The sequence below is a fragment of the Sceloporus occidentalis genome, unplaced genomic scaffold (genome assembly GCF_023333645.1).
Source record: "Sceloporus occidentalis isolate IW3139 unplaced genomic scaffold, rSceOcc1.0.p SCAF_2, whole genome shotgun sequence".
In the NCBI taxonomy this organism is placed as follows: Eukaryota; Metazoa; Chordata; class Lepidosauria; order Squamata; family Phrynosomatidae; genus Sceloporus; species Sceloporus occidentalis.
The window spans coordinates 139,632,312-139,648,552 of NW_028316982.1; the positions used below are offsets into that span (position 1 = coordinate 139,632,312).

Sequence of the window (16,241 nt, forward strand, 5' to 3'; positions counted from 1 at the left end):
AAGTCCTCCCTCCCTCCCTCCCTGCCCCATCCAAGGTTTCTGACCTGAGCTTGGCTTTGGGAGTGGAAGCAGAGTCCAGAGCTCTGTTGGTCTGAAAGAGCCAGAGCTGGGACTGGGGCTTGGGCTTGGGTCTCAGAGCTCCGTCACAAGCCCAACACCTGGGATGGAACCTCCAGGCTCTGAGACCCAAACTCCCTCCAACTGATGTGGCTACAGCCTTTGCCTCCAAACCACCCATGAAGCCAAGCTCAAGACAGAAGTCTTTAAGGGGGAGGGAGGGGGAGAGAGAAAGGAAGGAAGGAAGGAAGGAAGGAAGGAAGGAAGGAAGGAAGTCTTCAGTCCAATTGTCCCCAACAATAGTGCAGCTGCATGCACACACCACCATTGGGAACAATGCAGGCTTTCCATTCACAAGTGCTCACATCTGCAGATGTCAAGTCCACAAATAGCAAGATTCCACTGTATAAGGTTTCCTGATGGCACCCCATCATCCGTAGTCATAGCAGGTGCATCTACAACATTTGGTATGTAACAAGGTAGTGTACCATGTGTACCAAATGCTGAGGACTGGTGTGTTGTGATTGGACCTCATTCTAGAGCAAGGGGTACAGGGCTTGACATATACCTCAACCTGGACCTGGATTTTAAGCCCCCAAATATGGACCATTCTGCACAAAACAGAATGTATGGGAAGCCTACCTATCGTATAATTACTGTCAGATTCCCAGTTTTCTCCCACTCTCTGTAGTCAATGACATGAAATCTAGTCTAGTAAACAATATATCTAAACATAGAGGGGGGGAAACAACACACATGTGTTCTGTAGCTGTTCACATTATGCATACAAATTCTAATCACATATCCTTATAGAATACATTTCCGTTGAAGAAACCTACACTGTTGCTGAGAAGCACAGTCAGATTGGTTCTTGCTTAAGGACGTGCCAGTGGTATCCTGTTAAGCATACTGAAAAAGAGGATATTGGACAAAAAGGACTTTTGGACTAACTTAGCTTTGCTTTTCTGATGTTCTTACAATGCATTATTTTAATGGATTGAACAAGCTCTCTGTTACATCCACTCTGAAGTTCATCACTCTTAAGTGAAGGTTGAGTGTGACAAGCAAACTTCTTTTTAAAATGCAAAACACTATCATGTGTAATACTTCCACAGAGATCCCAGTCAAGTTCTATTATAGCCACACATTCCATAAATGAGATCAAGTGCTCTAACTAGTCTTATGTGAAATATTTATATTGTAAATACAATGATTTCACTGGTGGCATTAAGGCCCAGGCAAGTTCATGTTCTCAGCATGAGAGCCATAATATAGAAGACAAGCCTTTTGAGAGAACAAAATAACATTATCTCCTGATCTCCATTCAGATAACAACTTGAATTTATTTCAGCAGCCTCTTTAACTACATAGGGTGTGCTTATGGACAAAGAAACATTCAAATGTTCTAATGTTATTGTACAAGTGATGATGGTGGTGCTGGAGGTGATGATGATGATGATGATGATGATGATGATGATGATGACTAATGCGTTATGTCACTATTCCTGCACTGACATGTCTTCATAGTGTGTTTTCATTCATTTTGGTTCATTATACAGATAAGATAGTTTTAAGGCCACTGATTCAGATATACAGTACATGCTGTATTGGCATTTTCTGGCTGGGTAGTGACATTTAGAAAGAAATAACTGAAACCTGAATCCTATTTCACACATAGAGAATCAAAATGTTGAGCCAAATACAGATTCAGCAGTCCCATACAGTATGAAAAAGAAGTGGGGGTAAGCCCCACGTCATATTCTGAGTTGTTTGAATTGTTTCAGTGATGTATAGGAAGGGAAATTTAACTTTACTGGAAATGTTACTCTCTAGTTGCTACAAAGGTCTAATGCAAAGTGTATTTCCCCACTAGTGCCCATTCATTTGTCTACATAAACCTCTAGCATAAATGCTTTGCAATTTCCTTGGATTCTAAGATGTTTGGCTCTTTTGTGACCCTGTCCCCCAAGGCTCAGGAGTCACAGGAGGTTAATCTGGTTTTGTGATTTCTGGTTCATTCCAAAGTCCCTCTATCTTTATTCTCATGTGGGTTTCCTAAGGGCTGTGCATTGGAGTGGACACAGGAGCAGGCAATCGTCTCTCCGAGTCTCAGGCGTAAACCTGAAGCAAAATGATTTTTGGCCATTGCTTCGGTTGCTACGCCTGATAATAAAAAGAGTGTGATTGGGTCATAAAGACTTAAACATGAAATTGAATTGTTTTGTAGCAACTATTTACTATTGCCAAGCAATTGGTGCAGAGCAGGACAATGGCTCTGACTCAGAATATTCGTTACCTGAAAGAATCAAGGTGCTGGGGAGCATTGTCCTTTCCTCCCCCTCCTCTCCCTGTCTTTTATAGCTTTATTTCTGTTTTGTTTCCATCCTTCACTTTCAACATTACTGAAGCTTCAGTAGAGAAGAAAGCAGAGGCAGTGTCCTGGAAAAGGGCCCCCAGACAGAAAGAGATTTAAAAATATATCTACCTATGTATCCTTTAAAGTACACATCACATTTCATTTTTTGTTTTCTTTTTAAGCAGCTTGGTCTCCTTTGGAATGGCTGCACATAAGCAACTATCAAAATGGGTTCTTGAATTGTTTATAAGGCACACAGCTTTGGTTCCTCAACATATAAGTCCGGGTGGGTGGGAGTGAACAGTTCCCCGGAAGAGCAGAGGGAACAAGAATCCTGAACGCATGAGAATCTTTGCAGTTCAAGCCTTATTCCCCATAATATTGGCATGTGGCTGCTTAGCACAGCAAACATCATCTACACCAAACTACCACATGCAAATCTGGAACAGAATATATCCTGAATTGTGAAAAGGCTCTAATAACCAGATAATTTATTCTCCCATACTGGCAGGAAAGTGTTAAAACCACTCATTACCCTCCAGAAAAAAATTAAGATCCCTGGTGAATTTTCAAGTGACCATCACACGGTAAAACAAGATCCAATTATATAACTTTATTTATCTTTTTGGATCAGATTGCATAATTCACATATGTGCCCCCACTTTCCTTGCTAACCGCATGGAACATGCATCCAGTATTAGATACTACTGGACATAAATGTATAGATCATGTTTCCTAAAGGGGTACTTGAATATGAACAGGTCCCAGTGGGTATTTCCAAGGTGTGGGGAAATCTGTCAAATTCACTTTCTCTCACATCTGTGTTATGAACATTTGGGCAAGTTCTGATGCAAAACAACAACAACAGCAACATCATCAACAACAACTGAAATTAAATTCAGTCACTTACCCTAGCTCTCATTTTATGATAGGACCAGAGACTAAGTAGGTATACTGTATAAGCTGATCAATAGAGAAGTCAGTCTCACTCTCTGCAATGACTCAGTGTGGAGCAAAATGAATGCATCAGATCTTCTGGCTCCAGACACTTTCAAAATCAAATCAGTTAATCTAACCTCTGAGATCTACCCTGAGATCTCCTAATATAGGGTGGGATATAAATAATTAAATAAATTGAATAAATAATTAATAATAACTTCATGTACAGTACTGAAGAGTCTAAAAATAGTTACACAATTATGGTAGAACATGACTCTTGATTTGTAAAAGAGAGAGGGAAATGTACAGATACAGCTAGTAAATATTTTGGAGCCAGTGTGGTGTAGTGGTTTGAGCACAGATCCATGATTGGAGGCCAGGGCTAAGGCCATTACTCAGCCATGGAAGACCCCTGGGTGGCCTTGAGCAAGTCACACTCTCTCAGCCACAGATGAAAGTCATAGGAACCCCCCCTCTGCAGAAACTTCCCAAGAAACTCCCATGATAGGTTTGCCTTAGGGTTGCCATAAGTCTGAAATCACTTGAAAGCACACAACAAGCAAATCTTTTGAAAGTTTGGAGACATCTTTGAATGAACAATGACAATAATGAAAGCTGTTTAAATTAAAATGTCTATCAAGCTGAAGTATCTAAGACTGAAAACAGGGTGTGCCCATCAAGGCAATCCTCTTCTTGATAAATAGGAACTTGATTTTTGTGATTCCCTCACAAGGATGAAGTTCCCATTGATTCCCTCAGTATTATGTCAGCTATTAGCAATTAGCATTTATCTTAGGTTCTTTCAAATTTGTCAATTTTTTTTTCTTACAGACACATATGTGCAAACACACAGAGAGTATATGGACAGGTTGCTTACCTGTAACTGTATTTCCTCAAGTGGTCATCTGAAAATACACCCAAATGGGTTGCATATAGAGTTATATATAAAGTTGCAAATAGAGTTTTGTCCAGTGATTCCAGAAGTTTCTGAGCTTTACTGCACAGGTGCAGAATAACTCATTTGTGTGATTTGCAGAGACCACAAAGAAGAAACATATATACTTTGATATCTCATCCTGCTTTTTCCAAAAGTATTCAGAGCAGGATGATTTGCAGTGAAAGCCCTGACTCACTTCTCTATTTTCTCTCAGTCTCTCTTGATAAAGACACATCTTAATTCTACTGAATTCAGAGGGAGTGGTGTTGGGATAGTGCATGTGCTTTCCAAGCTCCTCCTGAGACAATTCAATGTCATGCAAGTTCCCTAAAAGAGCAGAAGACTGGCCTTTAGTACAGATCAGATTTTTTCAGGAGGGGTGGGTTTTAGAATCCCACAGCCAGTATGGCCAGTCATCACCCAGAAAGTAACTTTCCCAAGTGTGGTAACTCTAAAAAACAAAGCAAAAACACCTTGGCATCTCCAGATGCTTTTTATTACCTGCCTATTGCCTGAGTTTGTGTTGCACATCACTATATCCAGCTGTGACAGAAGATGCTTCTGACTCTGAGCCCTGACCACAGAGTGTGCCAGCAGCTATCAATTTGTCTCAGATTCCCAGGAAGCCGCAGAATCATTTGACATGACCACAAAAGGTAACAGCAGCAATGACTGAAGGAGCCAATTATTATTATTATTATTTCTTTGTGGCAGTAGCAACAAAAAAAAGTTTAATAAGATTTGAAAGCACACAATGGTAACTTCTCCCAGGAGGCCTCTAAAACAGATTTTGAACTCTGTTGTTTATCACTGAAAATAATGTAAGCTAATTAGTGTCACCAGATAGCACTGCAGTATTAATTTCTATAGCATATACTTGCATAAGATAGTAAGCTGATGACACATAATAGCATAACAGCAAAATGCAGATACCAGATTAAAAGCCTGGTTGAAAGCAATGGTAGGACTGGGAAGCCAATTTTCATTAAATAGCAGCTTGGAAAGTGTTGGTACCGTAAGATAAATCATTGCAATTACAATAAAACACAGAAACATTTGTTTTTGTTTTTGTTTTCATCTTTCCTTGATTACATTATGGTCTAGTTCTCACAAGGAATGGATAAAGTAAGAAACCTGTGTTTGGCCAGTACTAGATGACAGGTGGGATTAACAGGGATCAAAATTCCTCTATGGGACATATTTACCTACATACAGAGAATTAGACACTAGGGGTAATAACTCTAGCCTCCATTATGTATAGCTGTGTTTCCCTCTATTCATTCACTCAAGAGAGTTCACTTCTACAATCCAGACTCATTACTTCCTCTTCTACTACTTATGGAAATATTAGGTTTGAGTGTAGCAGAACATCTCTTCCAAGCATCACTATTTTCTGTATACAACCAGTATTTTCGTGACCCCGATTACAATGTATCATTTTCTAACAAAGGGGTATCAAGGATTATAGAACACAATGCCCATACACAGCTTTGGGGGAAAATCTATTTTGCTTTCCTCTAATATTCATTTTTAAAAATGTCCTTTCAATCTGAAATGGAAAGAAATTTGATAATTCTGGTCAATACTTTAAAAAGCAAATTCTACAAAAGTCTTACAAAATAATGGTGCTTACACTTTTACACACAGTCTAGAATCAATTTATGGAATTCAACCTATACAGTCTAATGATGGCTTTTAGGGCTGGCTTGTAGGGCTGGCTTCCACCTTATGCTGCAATCCTAAAAAGCAAAGGAAAGCACTGTCTAATTTTAGAGGCCCTGACATATCCAAAGTCCTACAAGAATCATGCCAGTAGAGCAGAAGTATCAATGAAGCCAATTTACAACCTCTTTACCATAAATGAGGCTGGCCGCCTCGGCAGGGCGGCCCGGTTGCCACTTGGGGGAGTCCTGCAGCGCGGCCTGCCCGGGTCTCCCGGCTCGGGCGGCCCCAGAAGCCATTGTGCAGGGCCGCCCGAGCTGTGATTGGCTGGCACTCAGGGGCAGGGGAAGGACCTCTGCCTGCGCGGCAGGGACTTCAATTCCCAGCAGGTGTCGGGGCGGAAGTGCCTTTCTATTGGATGGCGTCATCATGCAGCATCGCCCGAGATTGGCTGGGAGGCCGGGAGGCAGGCTTTCTGCCTTATCCCGGCCTCTCATTGGCTGGCAAGCCTTTAAAAGGCCAGGAGGTGCCCCAAACGGCACCATTACCAGCTCGGCTCACCCACTCACCCACCCTCTGCAGGTGTATGGTTGCTGTCACAACTTTGGAGGCGGTTGCATAGCTCTTGGTTCTGGTGGGCATGGTTTCCAGGCGTAGCGCTGGATCGGGAGTCCAATTAGGACACGGGGGTGCTGTGAGCGATGTGGTGTTGCCAGTGCAGGGGCAACATCGATACAGCGTTCCCCGTTGACAAGGGATAGAGATGTGATGATGCGCATGTGCAGAGATGCGATCAATTGCATGAGTGATTACTGGAACAGATGGGTGTTAACCAGTTAATCCCTTGCCATCCCAAAGCTTGGCCGAGATCAAGCACTTTGGTTCATCCATTCAGTATGGGGCTGATGGATGACAGATCCAGACCTCATGCATCAGAGCCAACCCTACGTTTTGGTTTGTTTGTTGTTGTGTTAATAAAGTTGTGGCCTTTTACCTCCAATGTGATGTTTTCGTATTTGTTCCGTGGCGGCTTCCTTCTGAGGCAACAGTGTCACTGGTCACAGAGATACATCAAATATCCTCCGTTCATTTATCTGTGAATTTTGAATATGTTCAAGTTTCCCTCCCACTTCAGATATGCTTTCCAAGATCCCACCTTAAATCAGGGGTGGACAAAGTGTGGCTGTTCAGAAAATGTGGACAGGAACTCCCATCAGCTTTAGACAGGGTGGCCAGTGCTGAAATACAACAACATTTGGTGTGCCACTCATTCCCCATTTAATTCTTAAGCCTTATCGCTGTCTTAAGTTGGTGGTCATTGTTAAGATGGAGGTTTATCACCCTGTGCACCTCAAACAAACATTCAGAAGATAAAATAAGCAAACAAACAAAAATGTACTTTTCAGCACAACTGATTAGTCTGTTAAACTGTTCTGTCCACATACTCTAAAGCTTTCTTCCCTAATAAAAAAGACAATTCAAACAAAACAGACTATTTTAATTATTTTAAAATAAATAGGAGAAAATGCTGAATGAAGTTCTGAATTCCTTCCAGACACATCTAGTTCTGATATACTAGATAAACAAAATAGCTCCAAAAGGGTGCTATGGAACTGCCCCTGTTTCAGCCAGATTGGGGCCATGGCAACCGCACACTGAGCCCCTGATCTGGCCTTTCAAGGGTGCAAAAAGGAGCTGCAAAAATCAGTTCCTTTTGGTGCCCTGGAAAGGGTGCCATAAAGGCATGCAGTATCATAGCACCCTGGGGAAGGAGTAAAGGTGTGCGTCATGTGGACACAATGCCCCAACTCCACTCCCAGGCCGGCCTTAATGGCTGGTCTAAACAGGGCCTAATTCAACTTTTATATAACCACGTTCATTAAGAAATCATTACATTTTTTCGACATATTTTGAAGGCTAGAAGGAAACATGCTTCATTGGTCAGTATCATTCCATCCCTTAGAAATCTAATTTAGTGCATTACTGGAGGAAAATGTACCTTTTCCATTTCCCTAATTTATTTCTGTACAGCAGTGGAATATTTTGCTTTCTATAGTTTTTAAAAATGGATGTGGATCATGTTTGTTATTAATATTGACTTTCCCTATGCGTCACAATATTTCTGAAAACCCCATTCCCCATTCTTAATCTGCTCTTTGCAGTTTTAAAATAAAGTAAAAATAAATTACAATATAATATAACAATAAATGCAGTACAAAACTTTGTTGGAACAACACCATTTTGTCACCAGAAAAGAATGAAGAAAGCTTTTTTCATATATCAAAAACGAATATGGCTCATTCACATTTTACCTACACCACTTACTAAACCAATTTAAGATGGAGATCTAAGAAGAATGCCTGAGTCCCAGTGAGGTCATCTGGAAAATTTCCAAGTGAGTGTTGTTTGGACAACTATAATGCACTCTAGGTGGGACTGTCTTTGGAAACTGTTTGGAAACTTCAATGGGTTCAAAACATTGAAACTAGAATGCTGACTGGGGCCAGTTATAGGGACATTGGGGCTCAAAAGACCGCCCCAAAAGGGCGGACTGGAAGCATCTATTTTTCCTCCTGAGGGATGCCACAGCAGCTAAATTGTGCAATCTCCCTCCATGCCAAAATGAACCCTCTAAAAGCGGGTTCTTTTGCATGCGCGCAGTGAATGCCATGAGTGTGCCATTGGCACACAGTCATGCATCAATGTTGCAAGTGCATCACCATGCCATATGGATGCAGCGCTGTGCTTGCATCATCATGGCAGCCCCCATGTGGACAGGGCCACGCTATGATGGCGCTGCCGCCATGCACTGGGGCTGACAATTGCAGAGCAACCACATGGTCCCGAGCCCTAAAATCAGCCCCAGACTGCCACTTTCCACCAGTTTGTACCAGGCCTATATAACTTCTATAACTTCCATGTGGTTCAGTAGCTATCAGTTCATTTAGGGGCACAATTCAAAGGGCTGCTCATGACTGGTAAAGCCCTATACAGCTTTGGTCCACACTATCTGAAAGACTGTATCTCTCCAAAGAAAGCCTTCTCAGTGGCTGCTCCCACTTGTGGACTGCCCATCCATGGGAGGCTATGATGGCCTTCTCCCTGTTTTTCTTTCACCAACAGGCAGACTTATTGTTTGTATTTGACCCAGGACAGACCTCCCCAAAAGGGCGGCCTGCTGGCAGCCTATTTCCCTCCAGAGGGACGCCACAGCTGCCAAGCTGTGTGATGTCACTCTGGAGTAAAAAAAAACCCGGAAAAATCAGGTTCTTTTTGTGCTGCTGGGCAGACGTCACGAGTGCGCCAATGGTGCACTCATGACGTAAATGATGCGCAGATAAGTGTATATGCTGTGCGTCGCTTACGTCAAAATGGCAGCGCCCATGTACACGGGACACCACCATTAATCCACCGCTGCACCATGCTTGGGTTCGGGACTGTGCAGTTGGTGCACGGTCCCTAACCCTAGAATCGGCAGCAGCACAGCACTTTGGGACCATCTGTCCTGCGCCTTTGTTTAAGCAGACTTTTAATAGTAAAGCAGGAAAAGTTTTTATTTATTTGTGTGTTTTACTTGTTCTTAACATTTGTATGGCTTTTAAATGATTTTTATGATGTTTAATGTGGGGATTTTTATTTCAATTTTTAATTGTTTGTTTTTTGGTTTGAATTTTTTACAATGTTTTATTGTCTGAATGTTTTAAAAATATTTTTGTAAATATTAATAGTTAAAATATTAATATTTAAAATAATATTTTTGTAAATATTATTTTTGGAAGCTGCCTTGGGCCCCATCTTGAGAGAAAGGTTGCATATAAATGAAGCAAATAAATAATAAATAAAAAGTGAAAGCTACCAAGAGGCATAGCAGAACCAACAGGAATGCATTCCTCTCCTCAATATGAAATATAGGGTATCTATTCTGGCAACCCAGGTTGTTAGTGTCCACTCTAATTCCATGTACAGAAGGTAACTAGACTAGCTATTAAATCTTAATTCAATAGTGATGATAGGGCATCATCCTGTGCAACACCTTTGAATAGCAAAATAGCTTACAGGTTACAGGGTTCTTTCCTTCAACAATTGTTGAAGCAATATGTAGCTCGGTTAATTTGTCCAATGATAGTACTCACCTATGAAATAAATGGGTTAAACTGAAGTAGCTATCAGAGTGCACCTGAGACTATTATTGTCATATGATTGTTCATCTAAGGTAGGCATTCTTTTTCAAAAGCGAACTACTGCTTCAGCTGGGGTGACACTTTAGTCTAAAAAAGTCAAACAACTTGTCAGTGATGAAGAGCAGAGCTAGCCAAAGCTTCTTGTCTACTGGATCATAATTGGTTTGGCTGTTAGTATTAATTGACAGTGACAGAGGGAAGAGTTCAGTCCAACAGTTCTCACTCAGACAAAATAGTAGGCTTCTTCAGCAGTCCTCTGCATGCGTGAGAACCAGCCACAACAATTTTCAAGGAGGATCCTTGCAAGCTGCACTGATATTCCAGAAAATCTACTTTCCTGTACTTCAAGGAGATTTAAGGCCAATGCAAATTGGCAGGTGCAGAAAGTCAAGATAGCCAGTCTCCACTAACTGAACACATTTAGAAGTGCAAGCGATGAGATTATTAAAAAAAAAAAAAAAAAAAAAATCAGGGTAAGGGAGGATAGAAGGAGAACTAAAGATAACCCTCTGAATTCATTTGCCATCCTTGCTGGAAATATAGGTTGTACTGGACATGGAAAGTAACAACTTCTTATTTATTTTCTTGCGGGTTAAGCATTGATTAATGAGGAAAATATATATTACATTTTTGCCATTAATAGAAAAAAAGGGTATGTTTGTAGCAGTTATGATTTCCTGAGAAATTAAAGATTTAAAATGCAACTTTTCTTAATTTTCTAAGGTCTCACAAAGCTAGAAACAAACTCACCTAGAGGTGTTTTTTTTTTATTCCAGAAATCAGAAACTTATAAAGTAAAGGTATATTTATTGCTATACTAAGCAACCATTGCAATGTACGAGTTTCTATTTTTCTTGTTTGTGATGCTTGAATATCTGAATTCATACCAGTACCATTCTGTGAATCTTAAGAATTATACTAAATGCAAGCTGTCTTCAACCCCATTTCTGGGAGAAAAGTATGATCTAAATTAAATAAATAAAAATACATTTAAAATACAACACTTACATAGGTGATATAAAGTTGAAGCCATTCACTTTCACTTCATTTGGGCAGTGGACTCAACTAATACTTTTATCTCTGTGTTGTTGTACTTTCCTATTGGGAAATTCCTATTTGGAATAGGACATCTCCTCTTCCCCTTTCAGATTATGGTTAATATTAATTGATAAAATCTGGTCCCACTTAAATCCATTTCTTGAGTCACATTTCTAATTTTCTTTCCTGCATGCACAATTTTTTTTTTTTACCAATAAACTTTCTCCAATTAGTTCAATGGAGGATATAAATATGTTGGGGCTACAACAGAATACAGGTTACAAAAGTGGCATGGATGCAATGGAAAAAGAATCATACTGCAAACTGTAGCGTTTCTTCTGAGTCGAAGAGACTCAGTGAAGGTCTAAAACAACAATATTGTCTCCTAAGATGTTTATAAGAGAAATGGATCATTGCTTGAGGCCTTCACCAACAACAAATTTCTTTACTTGATGGCTAACAAAAGCTTGCTCAACCTAGTTCCTCTGCTTTCTCTTTTTCTTTCAAGTAAGCACCCTATTTTAATTTAATTGAAAATTCAACACATCACCATACAGCCACATCAGCAGAAGGATGGGACATGGCTTTGATCCTATCTAAATTGTTATTCTGTAGAGTCAGTATTACTGTATAGAAGATGAGCTATGACATTGAAGGAGTACATTACAGGCACCTAGCTTAGGTGAACATTACTGATACAACCTTTTCCTGCATTACTCTGCAGCCCACATTTACCAGAGTGACAGTATCTCTTAGATCACAGTAATGAAAATGACTGATCAATTAACCAACCAGTGATTTAAACAGCATCAAATGCAACAAATTAATACTGAAGAAGCCATGGATGATCTAATGTTACATTAATGCTACTTATGTTTGCTGTCATCTAAAATGTACGGTAACTGTCAAAAGTTGTACGTAGGGAACATTCTAACCATTTAAAACATGAAACTAATGCCGTCCCTTTTAATGGCTGTAGCTGGGTATGGAGAAAAATTCTTCAGATCTCAAATACAGGTGTCTCCCTGCATTTATACCAATAGGGAATGATGTTGCGTTGTATCTTCTGATCTTCTAGGTCTGTTCCACCTTTGCATTTCTTTTCCCTTTTTGGATAACAACAGGAGGAGCTTGCATATGTGAATTAGCTATTGATACACCATACATGTTAATTTTAGTTTTATATTGTACACAGCCCTTTTTAAATTAGGCTCTCTCATGCAACTGCCTTTCATTAAATGTGCAATAAACAAATGCAAAGTTAAGTTAATTATAAATAAATAGGGTAGGCCCACTATATAGACTGAATTAAGGTTTGGGGGAGCTAGCAATATTCATGGTTTTTCTACTTTTGTGGAGGGTCCTGTGCCCCTAACTGTCACAAATGTGGAGAGCTGACAGTATACGAGAGCCAAGAGTCATCCAGGGACCTGAGTGGTGAAAGAGAAAGGTTAGCTCTTTCTCACAAACTCAGCACAGTTAAACTGTTCAGTGCTGCAAGATGTTGGGAAGACCATCACACTTTGTGAAATAAACATAGACATAGGAACAACTTGCAGCCAGAAATTCATACATTTCCCATGAAGAGGTTCTATGAAAGAGGAATGAAATAGTGATCATTAATGTATCAGTTTTGAGGAAAAAGCACAAATAACTACAGATATATTTTTTCTTGTGAAAAAGATTTACAGAATCAACACAGAAGTGACTTGGGGGTGTAAAAATAAGAAAGTTTGAAAGAATGGACTTGCTAGATTTGACTATCTCTAGTCAGGACCAGAGCAGGGCTATAAGCAGTCATACTCCAATCTTGGAATGGAGGTTGTATAACAACTGGAATCAGTGGGAAACTGAGGCCTGAAGGACAGCAAGTAATTCTCTGGATGTGTGTATGACTAAAGGTGATTCTAGATCCCTGAAATTTTCTAGACAATCAAAGACAAATAGAGGACATTCATATTGCCTTTTGTAAATGGCTCTGATACTTGAAGACATTCAAACATCAAGTAATTTATAATGCTTAGGTCAAGGCACAAATTGTGATTCAAAGGTTACTTGCCATTGCCTTCCTCTAAATATAGCCTATAGTATCTGCTTTTCCCTTGTGGTCTCCCTTCCAAGTACTAACCAGACCTGGCCCTGTTTGGTTTCAAAGATGAGATAATACTTCTTTAGACTGGTCCTTCTGACAATGGGACAAGGATAGATAAATAAATGAGATGTAGCAATGCACACATTCCCTGCTCCTTTTCAAGATAGTCACTTTACTAGTTTCAAATCATTGCTATTGTTCCACTTTATAGAGTCTCATTGACACAATATAGAAATTTGTAACACTACAGAAATTCAGTGGCTCGACAGACCTCCTTGAGTGGTGGCCTGCAGTCAACCCTTTAGCACCAGATCGGGGCCGCAGCAACTACATGCCGCAGCCCCAAGCTCTAGCTTTCACAGCACAAAAAGGAGCCACAAAAAGTGGCTCCTTTTTGTGCACCAGAAAGGATGCCATAGTCACTAGCACACAGCTTTTCCATGCTGCTTTGAGGCTGCATCATGGAGACACAGCTCCAAAGGAGCGCCATCATGCCACACTCCTTGTGGTGTGGTGCGCCACATGGCATCATGCCAGAGTCATGGTGTGCTCTATGTGGATTCCCCAATTCTGCCCCAGGCTGGCCTTTCCTGCTGGTCTGCAAAGCCCCTCAGAGACTAATTCTACAGTAAATCTGTGAGGATCATTCTTCCCAATGCAAAACCACTCACTATTATAGCAAATTTAGCTGTAGCTAGAAAAAATATTTAAGGCCAAAAAGTGGAATCTGTGTGCTTCTGCTCTATAGTGCTTATTTTAAAGACAAAAGCAAAGAAAACCGAAAGCTTCAGAGCCTTTAAAATGCAGCAGCACAAAATTCAGAGCTTTTGTGTGTCAGACAGAAATGAGTTAGTCTCTTCTAAGTGGTTGCCTTTACAGAAGGACTGACCCAGAGCAATGTATTCCATCCAGCTGAGTACCACAATAATGCAAACGCTCCCAGGGCTCAACTCTAGGGATGGTTCTGCGTCATGCCACTAACCACAGCTGCCAGCAAACACATAACAGCAAGGAGGGAAGGGTAAAAGGGTGAACAAAATCATTAATGACATGCGGCATGACCCAGAGACAAGTTTCCATGGTTGCACACATTTGCAGTTCTAATTTGTGGGCTCTTAATGTTTAATAAGGCAAGCAAGTGAAATGCAAGAAAGTTTTAGGAGTGACTAATACAAAGGTTGTATCCCCATAATTTGTATGTGATAGTAAAAGCCTGGTTTCTGTTTCTGCTGTTGCTGCTGCTGTTGTTGTTGTGTACCTTTTAAGTTCTATTCTTTAACCTTTTAAAAAAGTTGGTAAGCCCCTTCCATGTTAATTTTATAAAGGTGAGTATTGTGTATTTTCTGTCAGACAGTGTGTTGCAGTGGTTAGGGTGTTGGACAATGACTCTGGAGACCAGGGTTCAAATGAGCATTCAGCCATATTGGGCAATCTTGGACAAGTCACTCTCTCTCAGCCTTAGACAAAGGCAACAGGAAAAACCCTTTGACCAAAACTTGCCAAGAAAATCCCATGAAGGTTTGCCTTAAGGTCACTATAAATTAGAAACAAGTGGAAGAAACTACTGGGGGTGGCGGGGTGGGAGGAAAGAAGGATGGAAGAGTCAAATTATTTAAGAGAAATATCTTGCTCATGTAGTAAGAATATATGACTTTTTTAAAAAAGGTATTCTCCAAGCAACTTGAATCCCATCTGATTTCATTCCCTTTTAGCATCAGACTATGCATTTTGCATGCAGATCATCCTAGATTCAGTTCCTGTCATTTCCAACTAAAATAACACCAGATCTGCTAGAAAATCCTGTGGACAACATCTTGAAGAGTTGTGGTCAGAGGGCTAAGTCAATTCTGGACTTGATTGACCAATAGTCTTGTTTTCTAGTTAAATCAGTTTCATATGTTCACAACATCATTAACAGTGCATCCTGAGGCCCTCAAAATCAATGTCCTTTCCTTCAAAGACTTTTGAAATTTCTCATTCAATTTGAATTTCCAGGATGCAGGTCAATTCCATATGGTTATGTAAGTAGGAAATTATTGAGACACAGTTTAGAAAAAAAGTTGATAAAGCCAAAAATTTCTCAAGCCATTTGAAGTTGGGTATATCTGTCTGCTTTTTTTTCAAACACACATTTAGTTATACAAATATTACTTTTAATTCCATACGCCATGCCTATTGTGCTCAAATACACATGGATACTACAGAGAGTGAGTCAGGACCTTCTTGCCAGTTTTGCTCTCTTTCTTGTTGCCCTCTAAGCAGAAAAGCCAATAACAAACAGAGATTGGTAACTTCTATGTATGCTTCTGGTTTTAAGCCAAACCATTAAGGACATAAACCTACTTTGGAGATAGTGTAAATATGCTGGATAGTTCTTTTTTTCAGACTGATAATCCAAACGTAGAGTCCAAATCCTACTGACAAGGAAGCTACAATCCATCATAGCCAGAGTGGTAGAGACACGTTTTGGCTCAACCTCATTAGAGTTCAGCACATTCATTGGATAAATATACACAAGTTGTTTCAAAACTAGTATACAATAATTATAAAGCTTGCTAGCTATAGCTCCAATAGACAGAGAGATTATGAGGGGGAAGTTTACTTAGCCATTGAGCAGGCTGAGAGGAAAGCACATCTTATCTCCAGGATTTCCCTGTTTGTGGGGAGAATCTACTGACCACACCGCCAGCTCTCACAATAGGTCAAACACCCACTGATACTCCACACTGCTCCCTTTTGTCTGCTTGGACATCCAGCCAAAATAGGGCACTCATGGGTACTGCCCATACAGTACATCAATCCCAGCGACCCATTGGCACACCACGATCATGATTTATATATTCCCTTTCCCTACTTCCCCATGGTCCCCTACTAGACTGGCAAGTTTGTTGATGTTCTTATTAAATCAGTTGTTATGCTTTCCATCATTTTTCTTCAAAGGGTGTGCAATGGCTCAGTGATGCAGCTCAATATTCATAC

At 40.3% G+C, this 16,241-nt stretch overlaps 1 protein-coding gene across 7 annotated transcripts in view; it reads right to left on the minus strand.

The window, feature by feature from the left end:
- PCDH9 (protocadherin 9) overlaps positions 1-16,241 on the minus strand; it is a 972,095-nt gene that overhangs the window by 146,824 nt on the left and 809,030 nt on the right. The gene's annotated exons all lie outside the window — the stretch shown is intronic.